Genomic DNA, 17,928 nt, shown 5'->3' with positions numbered 1-17,928 from the left:
ATTGTGACATTTAAACGTTTTTATCATAAAATGTAACGTTAATAATTGCTTTAATATCCTGAAAAAATAATTTACAAATAAAAATTTCGATTCTCTACGCTTTATTTGTACACTATTATGTGAGAGAGCATTTCAGTAGTTTTCGCTTAGTAACAACATCCGCGCGGTTATTTTGCAATCTCCTGTAAAGCGGTATAAAAGCGACGCCGCGTGAAAAGCGAATGCAGGCAGCAGAGGCAGGGCTGCAAGCCGGTAAATAATTGCGAAAGAGCCGGCCGGTAGAGTGGGCGACTCATTTCAGGTACATGCTTCTCTCTTCAACGAGTAACGAGCTTTGCGTAGTAACCCTAATGGATATTAGCCTGTCCGCGATGCATATTAAATTATAACTGAGTCTCTATTTGAGCCTCCGCTCGCTGTGTTTGCATGATGCTTTACGACTCTTGAATGCATCTGCGCAAACATCATTGGTAAACAGACTGTGCAATGTGGATAATAGTGTAGTTCAAAATTTTTAGTCTCTCCAAAGAAACAGTTTAGACAGTTTAGCATTTAATCGCAACCATAGTCGCGAAGAATAAAGTATTGTAAAATTAATATCAACTTACAATTCTTATGATCTCGTATATATAATTATTTGCAAAAATAAATGATTTTCTGTAGAAATAAATCAGTATCAATTCAACAATCATTTTTCATATATGAAGAGACATATAAGATTATATTATGTATGTTATATATATATATATATATATATATATATATATATATATGTATATATATATATACATGATTGTTTTGATAATAATATCAAAAGATTCTAATTATTTGTTTTGAAATATTTTTTCTCTGAATTCAATAAAAATTATTATTAAATAATAAAAATATTTTTTTGTTTATGAAATTATATCAATTTTTTATACGAGCAAACATCTTAACAGATTCTTTAAAATTTTATATTCTTACTTATATATATAACAATGATTGTGAATGAGATTATTTTTGTTATGTATATGCCTAAAAATATAATCTAAAAATTTTACGGACTTAAAATTTCTCCTATATAGAGACAACGCCGTGCCATTATAGTAACTTCTTTTTTTTTATCTTTTTGTAGTATTCAGATTCGCGCATTCCTGTCTGTTGAGCATCAGCGCTTATCCTGAAATACGAATGAATGAAAAATACGAAAATTTTGCACTGTACATTTGCTGCTGTATGATTTCCACAGCGAGTAGATCACTCGTATTCGCTTTGTGTGCACAAATGCATTCTCATTTACGTCTTCGAAAATCTTTGATCTTGCAGTTGCATCGGAAATTTTTCATATATTCGAATTGCACCGTCCGCATTCCATTTTACGCATTCGTACCTTGTGCGGCTAATGCACAATGCACTCTTCGGGCGGGCAACCGGCGAAACGTTTCTAAATCGATCGACATCAGTCGCGAGGTCAAAAGTGCCATTCAAGAATGATGGTATGTGCATCAGAAAATGACATTCGACGAGAATGCATTGGAGTTAGGCACGCGAGAAATACAGGAACGTTTGTGAAATATTGATGGATCAAATATGTGAAAGACTCTTTCTACTCTTTGCAGTAGATATCACTTTCATTAACTAGGCAAGCATTATAAATTAAAAAATGATTTATATATATTACACTTTAACAAACGAAATAATTATTGTATATTACTCATTTACTACAACGACATAATTAAAAAATTGTTATTTCTAAGTTGTTAAGAAAAGGAGAAAATTCTTATGTTGAAAATACAATATATTGAAAATAAATGATAATACTTTTATTCCTCTGCAATCAGCAGACCAAATCGTTACTTCAATATCACATTTAAAAATAACATTATAAAATTTTAATGATCTAAATTCTCCAAACTGAAATAAAAATTTTTGCTTTTTTAATTACATCGTTGTTTTAGCAAATGAACGACATGCTAATGAAACGATTATCGTATGCAGAATAATTATATATAATTTATAACGGTTTTATGCAACTAATAACCAAATATACATGTAGCATTAAATCTTTATATGATTTAAAATACTTTATGTGACTTGATTTCGATAGCTTTATTCACGATTTATCGAATTTTATGTAAATATACGTTTCGAATAGCTTATCGATCGCAATATTACATTCATAATTGAGTGCATTAATAGTACGTATATTTGAATGCATAAAAATATTTCACGTGACATACTAGTTTTTTTTGTTGCAAGCATATAGTTGAATTAAACGTATTATCGTGTAAACGAATAATTTTTTATACATTACAGAGATATTTGATCACATGCAAATTAATCGACTCTTTTATGCATGTATATTTTTTTATGCATAGTTAACCAACCAGTTCACCATTTTTGATTTAAATTTATTACAGATTTCTATATTATACATATTATTCAAATGATCAAACACTTCTGTATGTACCTGTCTCCTTCCTGCTCAAAAGCATTCTTTATCGAAAATTTTCCGCCTTTTGCATTACGCGATGTCAGTTCAACGTTATTCAACGAAACTGGGCGAGGCGGGAAAAGAGAGTGGACCGTACTGCAGATCCGTAAGAGGGGTAAAGCGTTTCACGCACTACATCACTCCTAATGGAAAACAAGAGGGTAACGAAGGATCCTCTCGGCGCGAGATAGGTTGAAAGTCCAGGGCGGAGTAAAGCCCGAGCATTTGATGGAGCGCAACATAAGTCACTATACTTACGTACGTACAGAGCGTAAAGGTCTCGGCAGCAGACGCTTTCCCACCTTCACTGGCCGTCCTTGATCATTGCGATCTTACGCATTATTCTTTTTTATTTCCTACATCGCGTGTAAATTACAGAGCGCGTCACGAATTGCATCTCTTTGTCGAGATTTCTTTTTTTACGACTCTTGTTCCGCTCTTACTCTCTCGGAATTATTAGAGAGACGCCACATCACAGTAGATAAATTACGTATCCTGATATTCTTCTAGAATTTATCAAAGCTATCGATGTGATAATGTTACGCTAGTAGCTTTCTCCGATGCTTATCTCCTGTTTTATGCACGTAAAAATTAATAATATTTAACTTTCTTTTGCTCCTTTATAATATTTTAGTTTTGTCTGTTTTTCGCCATTTTGTGACTTTTTATTTCTTCATGGGCACAATACTTCAGATTCTGCATCGCATTTTTCGCCATAATATGCAAAAGCATATAATCTCGTTTGTCTGGGAAGGAAAAACCACACGGAACAACTCTCCACCTTGTACCAGTCAGAAAACGAAAACGTCATCCCCTTACTTTGCTCGGCAGCATGTAAAAAAAAAAAGGCCCTGCTACAGATCTAAATGGCAAGAAGAAGGGTCGTTTTTCGACGACCCGGAAATTCCGCCTAAGGCTCGACGCCTATCCCACGAGCATGTGTTTTCTTCAATAAAGTAGAATTTTTGTCTGCGATATGACATCTTTTTATATATGTTATATGGAAAATATTTTTTCCTGTGCGAATTACTCAACTGTTTAGTCTTTGTTCACATTTTTATTTGTATAAAAGCACGAAAAAAATGAGGACATTCTGCAAGTCACATTTATCTCGCATCTGCACATTTTCTAACTTATCATTTGTAATCTATGTTATTTTTTTTTAGTTTGTATATCAATGTATTTTTATCAATGTTATTTTTATGTACATAAATATACAAAAAATTTTCTGCATCTAGAAAGTATAAATTACAGTATCTTAGAATTGTAATTCATCGAATGTTCTTTGATGTCTGTCTTCGAAACTCATGTTCAATTTTTCAAGCAAAAAACTTATACTTTATAACGAGCTGATTAATACAAAGGGACCTCATATCTCTATTAAAAGAATCCATCATCTCATCGTGCTATCAGACAAGCGAAGTTCTCGACGGACGCGAAAACATTTAGACATCCAGCAAGTCGGCCGTAATATCCGCCGCTTTACCATCCCTGATGGCTACCGTCGCTTACGCTTCGACGGGCAAAGCTAAGGGATGATTTTTCCGTTTTCTCGTTGCGCGGCAGTGGCGGGGGCGGCGCGGTAGACGAGTCCGTCGCGGAGTTGTTTGAAACCCGCGCGACGGCGGGGGCGGCGAGAGAGGGGAGAGACAGAGAGAAAAAGAGAGAGAGAGAGAGAGAGAGAGAGAACTGCGCCGGAGATACAGCGACGCAACGGCAGTGGATCGGAGGGGTGTAGATCGCGCGCGCGCGCGCGCGTGGGGGTAGATCTTGCGCCGTCCACTCCAGCTGGCAGCATCCCTCGCGGCGCCCCCCTAGCTGGCAACCCTCGCCAACACTCGGCAGTCACTCGCGCGGTTCGCAACCCGCGGGGTCCGCTCCCTCTTCCGGGACTGCCAGTGCGTCCTTCGGCACCCGGCGCGAACGGTCACGTTGTCGTTGGTTTCTTGACTGACAACCGAACTTCCTGTCCTTCCCTCTCAAATCGCACACTTTTGGTAGAGCGTGGATTTTCAGTTGCTAACGTCCCTTTTACATGGTAATACTTGCTCTCGACATGAACTTCTCCCGGAATTATTCAACTGATCTTTAGCAGAGGGAATAACATTTTTCTATTTTTCAAGACAAATGAAATTTACAAATTTCAATGGAGGATTTCGTGGTAGCTCAACAGAATGGTGCTACGCGCCCTCGTTTCGCGGCTTACGCGCGAATTTGGAAGTCAATCCCGTTTTCCCTTCTCGCAGCTTAGTGAAGTTATTGTATGTCTGAACGGAAGCGTGACGAGGCGGGGAAACAATAAGTGAAAAGAAAAGTTTTATCGTGGCCGCGTAACGCCGCTTTTCCCGTGACGTTTTCTCAATGAGACTCCGGCGTGGTGTTCTGATCAACGGAATGCGCGCGCGCACGCTTCGTGTTACGGGAATATTAAACGTGCAGACTTGCAGATGTAACACAGATGTATATAAATAGTATTGCCCCGTTTGTCTGTTACTGAAGAACGTAATACAACGTATATGTAACGAGATATTACGTCCGCGCGTACCAATCCCGACCATCGCCGACTGGTACCAGACAACATGTATATGCAATCTAATCACAGACGAGAAACTTCGTTCGATAACGATGCATAATGGTTGTTCCTTCGATTGTATCTCGCGGTCACGAGATATATCAGACCCAGTCGTGTCGGTTAAAGTGCAATACGAAAAAGTCAATCGAGATCGCATCGCTAGCTGTAATTTCACATTTGCGAGACTACGTGTTAGAAATCCTAATTTATTTTCCTTAATAATGCCATTGAGAAGTGTTGTGGGGATACGACAGATTACTCTTGAATATAACGATGGACCGGACGGAACTGTCGCGAATTTATGTTTCGGGTTAATTCGCAGTGACAAGTGCAAACACGAGAGACAATTATGTAGATGTGGCTGTTGCGGTTACGTGCGAAACAGCGCTGAAAGACGAGCCACTTATTCAAGGCCACGCTAGATTTATCGGGTAGTCACGTGGCATTTTCCCTCCTTCGCTGCTGACTTTTCTCTTCGTTCAAACTCGGAAGGAACTTTTAAATTCCATTTCTCTCGAAAGACCTCGTTGCATCTAAACGAAATCAATCAGCCGCCTAATAGATTTACTTTATCGTCATTTTTCCGTTGTTGTGCTTTACCGTTTGATATAAACCGAACGTGATAAACTTGGAATGCGATCATTTCCGATTTTTCCTCGCGACTTAGCTCTCGTATTAAAATAACGCCAAAATCGAAAAGAAGTAGTTTTAATTTTTTAAAAGCAATTAACTAAATTTACTCTTTTTTTAATCCTATCGTAATCAGCCGATCTTGAAATTAGATCTTTCATTTACGAGATCGATGGAAATAGACCTTCCACAATTAACTTCATTCACGTTCGACCGGTAAAACCCATTCGAGACTGGAATCCCTCCCTTGTTGGAACTTTTTCCACGAAGTGATCAGTCGGACCGTAATCGCGAGACGATCATATCGACGTGAGAATCGCAAGGTGTCGATTACCGTTATTGTTGAATGAGGCTGATCGTTGTGGTGAGAACGGGAGAACGGCTGTCAACCTGGAGTGCCAGTGCGGATCACGTGTGGCGCCCGTCTTCATGGGGATGGGCTTTAACGAGAAGAAACTGAGGAGATTACGAAGATTGCGGCTCTTTGGCCGCGCCAAAGTCTACCTCACGGTCCACTGGCCGCAATTGGTGGGTGTATTAAACTATTTTTCCTCCTTCGTATCGTGATTTCATCACCATTTTCCGTCTCATTTTCAGCCTTAATAATAGCGATTTAGGAATTAAGCTCTTCATAATTTTCTTCTGATTATCTTTCCTTATATTGAAACCGTAATACCTTAATAATCAAAGCCATCGTAATTTTTTATTATGTAAAAGTAATAAGTATTGCATTTCCGTAAAAAAAGTAACAAGTTAAGATTTTTTAAATTTTGTATTACATGCAGATTGTGTTCTAAATATATCAGGTTTATACTAGGAAAAATAATACACAAGTTAAATTTAAATTTAAAAAAGGTAAAATAATACCAACAAAATTATACAAATCAAAAGAGAAGGCAGTTATTATATTATATACAGGTCATGTAACAATATCATAAAATTAATATTTACATTACTTTTTAGAGAGAACTAGAAACAGTTTGTGATTAGTAGTAAATTGTGATAATTGTTTGACTTATGTTTAATATTGCCGTAAATAATTTTAAAATAGTGGAATTTTTTTCTTCTCTTCTAACCAAAGACTATTTTTAACTTACGTTACTTTTGTTGCATAGATGCGACATATTCTGAAAATATTCTATTTTAATCAATTAAATATTAACTACTAACTGAAACAAAGAAATCATAAATCATCGCGTTAATCGAAATTAAATGAAAATAAATCAATTCGAAAAAAATTTTATGATGATTTGAGTGGTTCTCATGAAAGAGCGAGATCAGAATACAAGATTCTACAATGCGAATCACGTAGAGTGCGCTCATCTTCCGGAGAGAATGAACCTTAACGATAACAGCCAAGACAATGGCAGTTACTTGACCCGTTGAGTTTATTTTTATCTTACATCCAGCATGATACTAAAGATTTTCAACTGGTGGGTCACGGCATCGTTCCCATTCGACACGGATTATTTTGCTCTTGGTGTAGTTTCCATTGCGCGCAGCACGTTTTTCAAATAATGATAATCCCGTTACGATATAATTAAATATATATCAATTAAGTGAAATCATTCTGATTATAGATGTTTCCATGTTTTGTTGCCTGACGTATTGGCATTTGGTTAAGATTATGTGTTTTACATTTACATTGTAATCGTAATTACCTTCTTGCATTTTATTTCATTTTATTTTACTTTAAAAGAATTCCCATGTTGTCGCGTTTTAAAACCACAATAAATCTCGAGAAGCTGTGACGAGTAATATCATCTCGCCACCTTTGATTTTATCTTTAAATAGTGCGACACGTTTTCCTACTAAAGAAGCACGGCGACTCTTTCTGATCTCGCTCATCAGTCGTGACGATTAAAAGGCACTTTCCAAGGTCATCATTCGTCTCGTGTTTTCCCGCGCCATACGCTTAATTTGATTTAATCAGTAACGCCCAGCCTCAACTTTAAACACCATCGTAGCAGAGCGCGATTACCTCGAAGAGATAACTGTCTGTCCTTCGAGAGCGCGCTAAATGCCGGTTTCCGGCGCAATTCTGGATGCAAATCTCGTGGTTATCACCGCGTCGCCGGAATGCATAAGGTGCTTCGCTCTTGCAAAGGCGCAAACATCTTCGTGGTTTTCTTTTGGTGCTCGCTACTGCATGCGAACGAGCACTTTTATTTTACACTGAAAAAAAAAAATTGTGTAATAATAATTAAGCTTTGGGATGAAATAATTTTAATTGAATGTTTGAGCGATACAATCAAATGATTAATAACATTTAATAACTATTATAACATATTAACAGTAACCAGACATAATGATAGTAATCTATTAGTTACCAAATATATATTATGTTAACCGAACATTTAGTTGAAATTATTTCACTAAAGCGGAGTAAACATCATTATCTAAGCTTAATTATTATTACTAAACTTATTTTTTAATGTTACAAAGTTTACGCGCTGAGATTCAAAAATTAAACGTATAGATATCAAACATATATTTGACGCATATATTAGACTCTTGTGCATGTTTCTCATTATAGATAAAAGATTAATATTAAAATGCACATTCGAAACCTAGCAATATCAGTAGACCAGCAATACGCGTGTCCGCCAGTATTTCGCGCATCTCTCAATGCAACTCTCGGAACAGTCCACGCTATCCAGATATGTTCGAATTATCCGAGTCTTGTACAATGTGGTACCCTGCTGGAATGACAGTGAGGTCGTCTACAGATAATTCTGGCTAGGCTTGTCGAGTTTGCCGGACTGCGCAAATGCTTACCGCATGGGCACTGGTCAAAAGACATTCTTCGCGGTTTGCGATTCACGCATACACCAACAAATGGACTCTCCGATCTCCATTTCATTTCTATTATCTAAAATTGCTCGATAGCGACGACCAATTACCTTCATATTTGAACGCGGCGAACTCGCCCGGCGCGGTGATACAGCTGCAATAAATATTGTAATTATCGTGGCGCGAATATTTCCCTCGAATATACTGTAAGTGGCGTAATTGCGATTCCGCGTTTGATTAAAATTCCAGCAGCACTCTGGCGTTCGCTGTAAATTTAGCGAAAAGTTACAGGCAAACCGGAAACTGGCTGCTTCTCGCGCCGCGAATAAATCGCCCTTTGGCGTCTGCTATAGAAAATTATATCCGGCACTCCTCTCCTGTACCTCGGTAGCGGTACCTATACGTTTGATTTACGTCTGGATTCCGCGCGATGCGCGAAATCCCACCGTCGCGAACTTATTCGAGGCAACAACCGCGGGTAACGATCGCACGTACAACCCACAAATTTTGATAGACATTTAGTGTTACGCAGATATGTGAATCACACCGTTTCGTCGAGGCTCACAAATTGACCCGAGTGGTTAGTTCCAGTCGGGCCAACTCTTAATCATCATTCCTATTTGTTTCCATTCCTCGCAACATTTCACAATACAAATTCGATCATATTTGAAATTAAATTGCTTTAGAAGAATCAATTTTATCTCTTTCACGAGTTTTAAATGTAGATAATTTTGTTTTAGCTAACGTGCATGTTTTGAATAACGTTCATTTTAACAAATACTACTCTTAAAAAGGCATACGGACATTTTTTAAATTTTTATAAATATGTTAATAAAGAAGTTTAATTGTGTCTATTAATTCTAAATAATTATAATTTTAGAATTTATATTACACTGAGAAAGTAAAACAAATTGATTTGTTAATATAATTATAGTTACTTTAAAATATAGAATAGTGGTATAATTATATATTTAATTAATTTTGGTTAATTGCGAATGACAAATTATTGACGAATTAATCGTCTACCACTTTAATCACGGCTCCGTGCGGGACATGGAAGAATTGCGCCACGGCGTCTTGAAGCTCAGTCGTACAATTTAGTGGCATCTCGATCTCTAAGTAGAACTGCAGACTACATTGTGGAAATGTTGAGGCACTCCTTGTTACATTTCCGCTCTGATTCGCTGCAATCAGCGGGCCGCGTCTATGGGAAACCAAAAAGAAATAAAACGTCGCTACTGCGAATTGTTGCCGGCTCGAAATCGCAAAAGTTCATGGCGATACTTTTTAATCAGAAGTAAAATCTCGAGATATATCGCTTTCCTCGAGATGAACGCTTTCTCGAGAATTTCTCAAATTTTGTGGGGCTTGATAATGTTCGTGATTTAAAAAAGAAGGGAGCTAGAGCTTTATGTTACACGGACGGAAAATTCATTCGACTTAACAATGTAACTCGAGTTTAGGACTTTAACGCAATCTTGCATTCGTAAACTATCTCAAACGATGGAGCTTTCCGCGTTGTGTCTCCGGGTGTTTTATTTATTACTGCATTTCAATGCCGCGGCATTATTTAACGAGCAAAATTGCGAGACACTCTCTGTAATACCCGACTCCGTCTCGCTTTCAAGGTATTGTCGATTGCCGTCTCGACACCCGACGTATATAGCTAATAACGCGCGTCTACCCGAGCGCAAAACACCCTCGAATCTTACGTTTGCCACAACTCCTCCCTCTCAATCGCATAAATAGTATGTACCGTCCCTTCGCGGGATTCATCCCTTTCCCTTCCTCTCCCCTTCCCCATCAATTCCTCCCTCTTCGGGCCCGCGTGTGCCGATTGTCGCGTTTACGTGCGACCGTTTTGCCCGCCTCTCAACATTGTGGTATCAAGATCGACTGCCATTATAGTTTGACCTAGTTTTTCTTCAATTTACCCCGTCTGTCGCGGTATGCGTCACCTACCTACTTATCTGCGTGTATGTGTGTTGTGTGTGTGTATATATATATATATATCCACCAATCTTCGAAACCACTTCGCACACAAGCCGTTTCGCCGTCCCGTCCAATTTCTGTGACGCTGCGTCTTCGCTACGTTTTCCCCGGCTCGCCTTCATCCTCCCGAAGCGGATACGTTTCCTCGGCGCGAAAGGGATTCCCAGGCATTCATGCGAATTTCAATTTATTCGCGTCCTCTCTTTCCAGATGATGAGGAAAGAGCGCTTTTGACGACGATGACGACGAGATTAATGAAACGATCGGCCTGCGCGTGACATTTAAGAGTCGATTACTTCGACATCGATCTTCGAGCTAGATTTACTTGGATGTTTCCTAGCCGGGTTGTTCTCTCAACTATAGATTAGAATCACATAATCCCATTCTCTCTCCAACTACCGAAGAAGTATATCCAAAGCGATTATAAACGTCGAAGAAATCCATTCGAAAGCCTCTACTTAGTTTTGTATGTAGAGGATTATAATGGATTATAATCGTGGAGATTGAGCTCTTACTTTGTGCACCCTTAAATTGGTAGTTGTTAAAAACAGGCTTTCGGCAAAACCTCTTAAAATTCTCCACAGACCCTATACATTTTAACTAATGTGAAAATAAATCTATTTAAATGTTTAAAGTAAACATTTAAAATAAATTTTAAATTAAAATGGACACGAAAGATTTAATTGAGGTCGAAAGTAGAAGTAAAATTTCGATTTGAGTCCAAAAAAATCTAATCGAGAAAAGTCGATGTCTTCTTACATATTTGTAAAATTGGAAACACACTATTTCTGATAAGCAAGTAGCGCACGTCGAAAATGGGAAAATTTTATGTCGGCGACATGGTTTCGCGAAAACTAGATCGCTACACTTCCGTCGCATTCGTCGATATTCAATAAACGGGCTGCCCCTGAGTTTGATCGGTGGCGACGACGTTTACAATTATTAACAATTGCTTACGAGCGTCGTAACTCACGGCGAACGGTACTCTGGAAAATGAGGAGACCGTGTAAATCCAGCGGTGTAACGACGCGAGGTGCAAGGTTCGGCGAACGAACGGGGCAAAAGAGAGGGGGTTGGAGAGAATAGATACGCTCGCCGGGCGCAGCTTACCTCGGTTATAATGGATCTCATTACTTTTATCGCTCGGACATACATCTACCCGAACTCTGAAATTACCTTCTTCCGTCGCTTCCTCTTCCAGCTTCGATCCCGCTTACGGCTCCAATCTACATGCAAAAATTCCTGGATGAGACCAGGCGCGCATCCTTCCATCCGGCCATCTCGAACGGCCATCTGCGTCCCCTAATTTTTCGTTAAAATTGCGCGCGATAAGACACACATATCGGGCATTGACCCTTTATAAAGTCTTGGAAGAAATATACTTGTGACTTTCGCGAAACGACGTTTGGATTTGGATAACTCCTTCGGGGAATTGCCGATGGCGAACTTAAAATTGATCCTTTTCGACTGTTCGCACGTTTACCTTCCCGTACAGATCTGTTTTCTAGGCTGCTGGAAATCTGATTTATCTCGATTCCCGAAATTTTTCACACATCCCTCGATATCGCGAGCATGCAAAGTGTGACACACGCGCGCGTTTTCGAATTACTTAATGATTCGTTTAATGGGACGATTAAGAGAAAATTATATCGAATTACGCGCAAATGCGCGAGCCGATATGAATCTCAATCGCCGTCGAGCGTGAAATTACGTAATGCGAAACCACAGCCGATCGCGTCGATATGCCTTTGCGTCGCATTAGTGAAACGCGGCGAGTGCACTGCAAATAAAATCACGTTGCGCCGCCCCGCGCAAACCCCCTGATAAACATCGAGCGTGTTGTCGCACCCATTCGTGGCCAACCGAGGCTTTTGGAATTCGGCTCAAAACGTGCTTGCAGAGTTAGATCCGGAAACGAAATTGTAGCTGTCGGCGTTAAGAGACTACGATATATGTATATCAAACGCATATCGCGCGTGTGCATGCAACCGGCAAACAATTAGCTTCGATATTGCGTTAGTTTCCCTCGATTTTATTCCGATATTTCTCGATCCCGCCGGTTTTCACAGCAGATTGCAAAATGTGTGTAAAATATTTTCAACACACGTGTCGCGCGACAAAGTTGCTCTCGATAACAATTTGTACGAATGGAAATAATCGTTTGATTGAAATTAATTATTTTTATAGTAATTATTACTATAATATTACTAATGATAATCATATGCTTTATTTTATTGTACAATTTTTTCATTTTTAGTTGGCATCACTACATGGGTATTATTATTAATATTATTTTAATAGTTATTATAAAAATGATATTCTGACTATAATTATACTATATATACAGATGCAAATACAGTTGCAAATATTTTTCTATTAGTATAGCAAGAGAGACGGCAAGATGTTTCAAGTTCTTGATAGCGCGTTGCGAAATAATAATAACGCGTTCGTTCGCGCATTCTAACATGAGAGACTCAACTACCGGGAATTGAGTTGAATATTACTGGTATATATATCCCGGTCGTATATATCGAAATTACACGATTACTCGTGTCGCCGCGAGCGGAGAGCGTCTTGATTAAAGCGTTTTGCATAACAATGCTATTTGGGCCGTGGCAGCCGGAACGGAGTTCCAGCAGGATCGTAAATATGGACTTTTTTAATAAAAGCGACTAATTTAACACGCCGCCGACCTGCCGCTGGAAAAAGAGATGTCGCTGATTGTATTATTGTCGCGATTTTCTCGTTCCTCGCGGCTTCCCTCTTTCTCCTCCTCTTTCCCTTTCCCTCGCCTTTTTAAGAAGCTTTCTGGCGCATGTTTATTTTATAAATCGAGCCGCTACAAAAGGAAGATCGCGGTAAAATCGAGAAGTCTTGCAGCCGTAATCCTGAAAACGTAGGTGCGCGCACGGACACCCTGGTTGTTTACGGTGGAGTGAAATCGGTAAATAAGGGCGATGAGAACACATTGTAGATTCGTTATAGAAGCGTGTACTACACGGAGCTGTTCACGGCTTGAAATGAATATACGTGTGTCTTTACGTTTGCATTACTCGAATTAAATTCTACGATATCGTCCGCCTCAATATCGCGCAGTCCTGTTCCGTCGAATACACGAATACAGAGACTGCGATGTGGAAATTGCACGCTGCGAAATTGCTCCCCTCCAGCTTTCACGATTAGCTCGTCTTTTTCCGCGATATTTATTTCTAGAGTAATCAATTGGCGCAACAGTCACACATATACCGAGGAAACATGTGCCTTCGTAAGCACGCGGGGAGTTTACGCGCGAAACGCACTTTGGGGAGTAATTTGCATGCCCGACGGATACCAAAAGCGTTTAAGGTCGTTCTGGAGGCTTCCGGGGGCTAAGTAGTAGGTGCTTTTACATATAACCGCGCGCGCGTACGAGATGTACATTATCCATGGATCCATGCGCGCGAAATGAGAAAGGAAGGATCTCCCGGAAGCGGCATTTAACCGGCAAAGTACGAGCCAAGTTTATCCAGGTAAGCTGCTCTACAACGCGTGGTACTATTGAAAATCTAGGATATTCTATCTGTTAGTGTTTCACGTAGCATTTCTTCCTGTCAATCGCATCTCTCGAAACGTCGTAAAGAAGTTGCGCGGAAAAAGATGTTTTTGCCGATAATACAGTGCTAGACGAAAGTTGGCGTACAATCGCTACTAGTATTTTTCTAAATATGAGAAAATATGAGAACAGAGAGAGAGAGAGAGAGAGAGAGAAACCTGTTTACTTCTATAAAAAATTTTATTTTATACTTTACTTTCAATAATTCAGCATTAATACAAGGTAATGCATTTAAAAGTAAAAATTCCATTTTTCTAACTGTTATTACTATTTCTTACAATTTATTAAAAACAATTTATTAAATAGTAAAAAGAATGTCAAAATTTTCTATGCTTTTTTTATCTAATAAAAGATTACTGTGTTATTAACATAAATACACGTAATCTATTAACTACGCTTATAGTTTTGTTCTGTTCTCGGGAGACATTTACAACTCCTTCTTGTAATTGTATTCTATGTATTTATTTATAATAATTTCTATAACATATAATCACATATAAAAATACGAAATTAAATATTTTACAAAAATTAAAATTTGATTTCTATTTTCTTTCGAGATACATGTATGAGCCATGTTATCACAGCAATCACATTGTATCATTACTTTTGTACATCACTGTACATTTAATCGTTTTATCATTCGAAAATATTTTTGCGTAAGAATAAATGAGAAAATATTAAAGTAAAAAGTCATAAAAATCGACGTTATCTTAAAATCAGCTAAATAATGTCGTACATGATCGAAACATATATCTACGCGTCTCAATATTGTTACCTGTAAATGCTTTTATCATTTTGCCTGTCGTCAATTGCGTGCGTTTGACGTGTATTTGATATGACGTATTCAGTGATATCATCAATATTTATTGTCACGAAATATGATGTGTCCGCGGCATATTCCGCTACCTTCGAAATGAACGACGCACGGGATATTCGACATCGCGGGATCGATACATTTTCAGAAAAGTACATTCGATTATACGGCATGATTTTCCGGGGACATTTCCGGCCGGAAAAATTAATTACGAATTGTTATGTCGAATAAAATGATATTTCGCGCCGATTGATTCCGTACATTTAATTAAAATTGCAGCACGGTATAAACAACGGCGCGGGCCTAAACGAATGAAAAGGGGCGACCGATATAATTTATCGCTCGCCCCGCACGCAAACCGCGAAACAGTCGATATTCATTGAATCATTCACGGCGATGACGCTTCGGACGGAACAAATTTCCGGTTTCGAGCACACGTGGTTGTTGATTGCGTATACGCGCGTTACTAATTGAAATCTCAACAAATAAGACTTATACAGCGAAATTCGGGAGGAAAAGATTGTATTTGTGTTGACATTTTTACGCCACAGTCATTTAGCAGCATAGGATAATGGATAAGTTCGATAATGACCTCTTTCCATTCATTAGCTCAGAATGGATCATCGGTCATCCCCTCGTGGTCTTTTGTCAGCCCCGTTTAATTGTCGTGCTCCGTCTCACAAACGAAGGGCAAATCGCAAAGTTCATCGCGTACCGTTAAACAATACATCAATAGAATGGAAATGAGCGCGCATTACTCGCATCGAAATCGAACACTACCGCCGTGTCGTACTACTCTGCCACGCGATGAACTTACCCGACAAACAGCATTTACGTGACCGCAAATTTCGTCGTCGAATGGGAAATGACGTACGGCGATGCGCTCTCGTAGTCCGGGTCGTTAGCGACCCCTTGTTTCCGGAAGCGGCACGAAACAATCGCCTCGTCGTCCGCTCCGGAACGATACACGTCGCGTATCGTTCAATTAAAGGTCCATTTCGCTCTCTCGTGTCAAATGTCATCTCGTAGTAACCGAGTTCCGTTCTATCCGACTCGTGTTACGGTATCGCGGCCGGCGGACCGGCCGACGGCTCGCAAACTTTCGACGTTAAACCTCCGAAAGCGCCCGAATGCAAATGTCCCACGGCCGAGAGTGAAATTTTTCTAATCGAAGTTTGCCGCCGCCGCTCGGTCGCTGAAACTGAAGTAAAATACGATTTCGTCGCAAGTTCCGTTTTTGTTTGCTCAAGATTACATTTTTCTCTCTTATCGACAGACGCGGCGAAGCTTTGTAGTTGGCCTGACTCAATATTAGCTTAAACATTTGAACTCCATTAACAATTATCTTGCGAGTGAATGGAGAAAAATTTTTGAAACATTTTACGTTTATATTTATCTTGTAAATATTTGTACAAACGGGCAATCTAATTTTTTTTTTCTTATTTTCAGACCTGAGACAATGTTACAATCACAAAAATATATTATTCATATTTACTAGTTGACGTTTGGCAATCTGAATTATACTTTAGGATGTTTTATTTAAATATTTGCAGTATATTTCGAAAATAATTTCTCATCGTTACCAAAGTGTATCGGATACATATATTAAAATATTTTATATTAGCCACTACAGTAGCAGTTTTTCCCATAATATTTGTATCAAATAACGCTGCGTTTTCAATGCAGTTTTAAATGCTGCTTGATTTTCAATCTTTGACACGTTATTCTGCATGTATTTTGAATGAAATTCATGCTCGATTTATCACGGACGAGGAAAATTGAAAATACGTTGACAAAGTTTCATTGGAACTACATATGTATACGGGGACGTACATTTTCATTACTGCGATTACCTTTATGAAGTGCCGTGTAAATGACACATATATTGCATTATTTAAAATGCTTAACTTGAAAAATATCAGTTGCTATTGCATACCAACCTTTCAAAAGATTCGCAAATATTTTTTGCTTTTTACTGAGGAGCGTATCAAATGCAGCAATACAATGCATCGCGATTTATTTGCTCCCATTGTCACGCTATGAGTAATGTCAATTTTACGTTATTTATTGCACACTCTTCAGACATTTTAGATACAAAGGTTTGAAAGGAACTCTGAATTTCAATCGATTCGAATTGCGCAAAGAATTAAACGTTAGAAAAATATATATAGTGTAAATAAACAATAATTTAAGCTGGAACGTGTTTCTTTTATTACAATATGGTTTTGGAGACGAGGAACTTTGAGGAAGTAGATAAATTTGAGTCGCAAGGTGGACGATTTACTGTTATACTCGTTTCCGTGCGACCGGATTGGATATCAATCGTAGAACTTAATCGCTCCTGCGCCATTGTCGATGCCGAATGCTCGAATGCCGGTCGACGACACTTCGCCATCGCGGGTAATTCGATCGAGAACCGGTACGGTTCGTCGGTACGCCGGTCGATGTCCAAATATATTCGGGTTCGAGTGGTCAACTCATCGAAACCGCTGACTGACCACTCGATCGTTCGGTGCATACCGTCCTCTCCCTGCACTCTAGACTCGCGGTAGCTGCGACGGTATTTGCATGTTGCATATTTCACTCGACACACCATTGAATTAGTTTTTAATATAATAAATAAACGTGTTGAATAAATAAAAATCAACAGAAATATTGGATGAGAAAGCCAGAGTAAACAAACTTGTATTTGTCAATAAAGTTATTTGGGTCATGCAAAGAATCTCCCAAATATACGAGTCATTCTCTCGCTCTTACGACGATAATTCTATTATCTGCATCATCTGACAGATGTCTGATGATAATCGTATAAAACTTTTTTTTTATTATGATATTTATTAAATTTCTTAATAGTGTCTTAAAACGCTTATTGACATTATTATTATTAAATTGTTTATTAATTTAATTTTATGATATTATGCACATAAATTTCTCTGATTCAGTTTATGATCGCATTTAACAATCGACGGATATTTGGCGCGTAGTTTGCATGAACTGGAAATCATAAAATTCACAAAAAATTATATCAGACAAATTTCGTGGTAGACCGAAAAATGGCA

General features: G+C 38.6%; 1 protein-coding gene across 11 annotated transcripts in view; it reads left to right on the top strand.

The window, feature by feature from the left end:
- LOC105834480 (disks large 1 tumor suppressor protein) overlaps positions 1-17,928 on the top strand; it is a 401,711-nt gene that overhangs the window by 215,851 nt on the left and 167,932 nt on the right. The window lies entirely within an intron of this gene.

This window comes from Monomorium pharaonis, chromosome 2 (assembly GCF_013373865.1).
Source record: "Monomorium pharaonis isolate MP-MQ-018 chromosome 2, ASM1337386v2, whole genome shotgun sequence".
NCBI lineage: Eukaryota > Metazoa > Arthropoda > Insecta > Hymenoptera > Formicidae > Monomorium > Monomorium pharaonis.
Note: the sequence above shows the minus strand (reverse complement) of the source record. Positions and strands in the feature narration are given on the sequence as shown.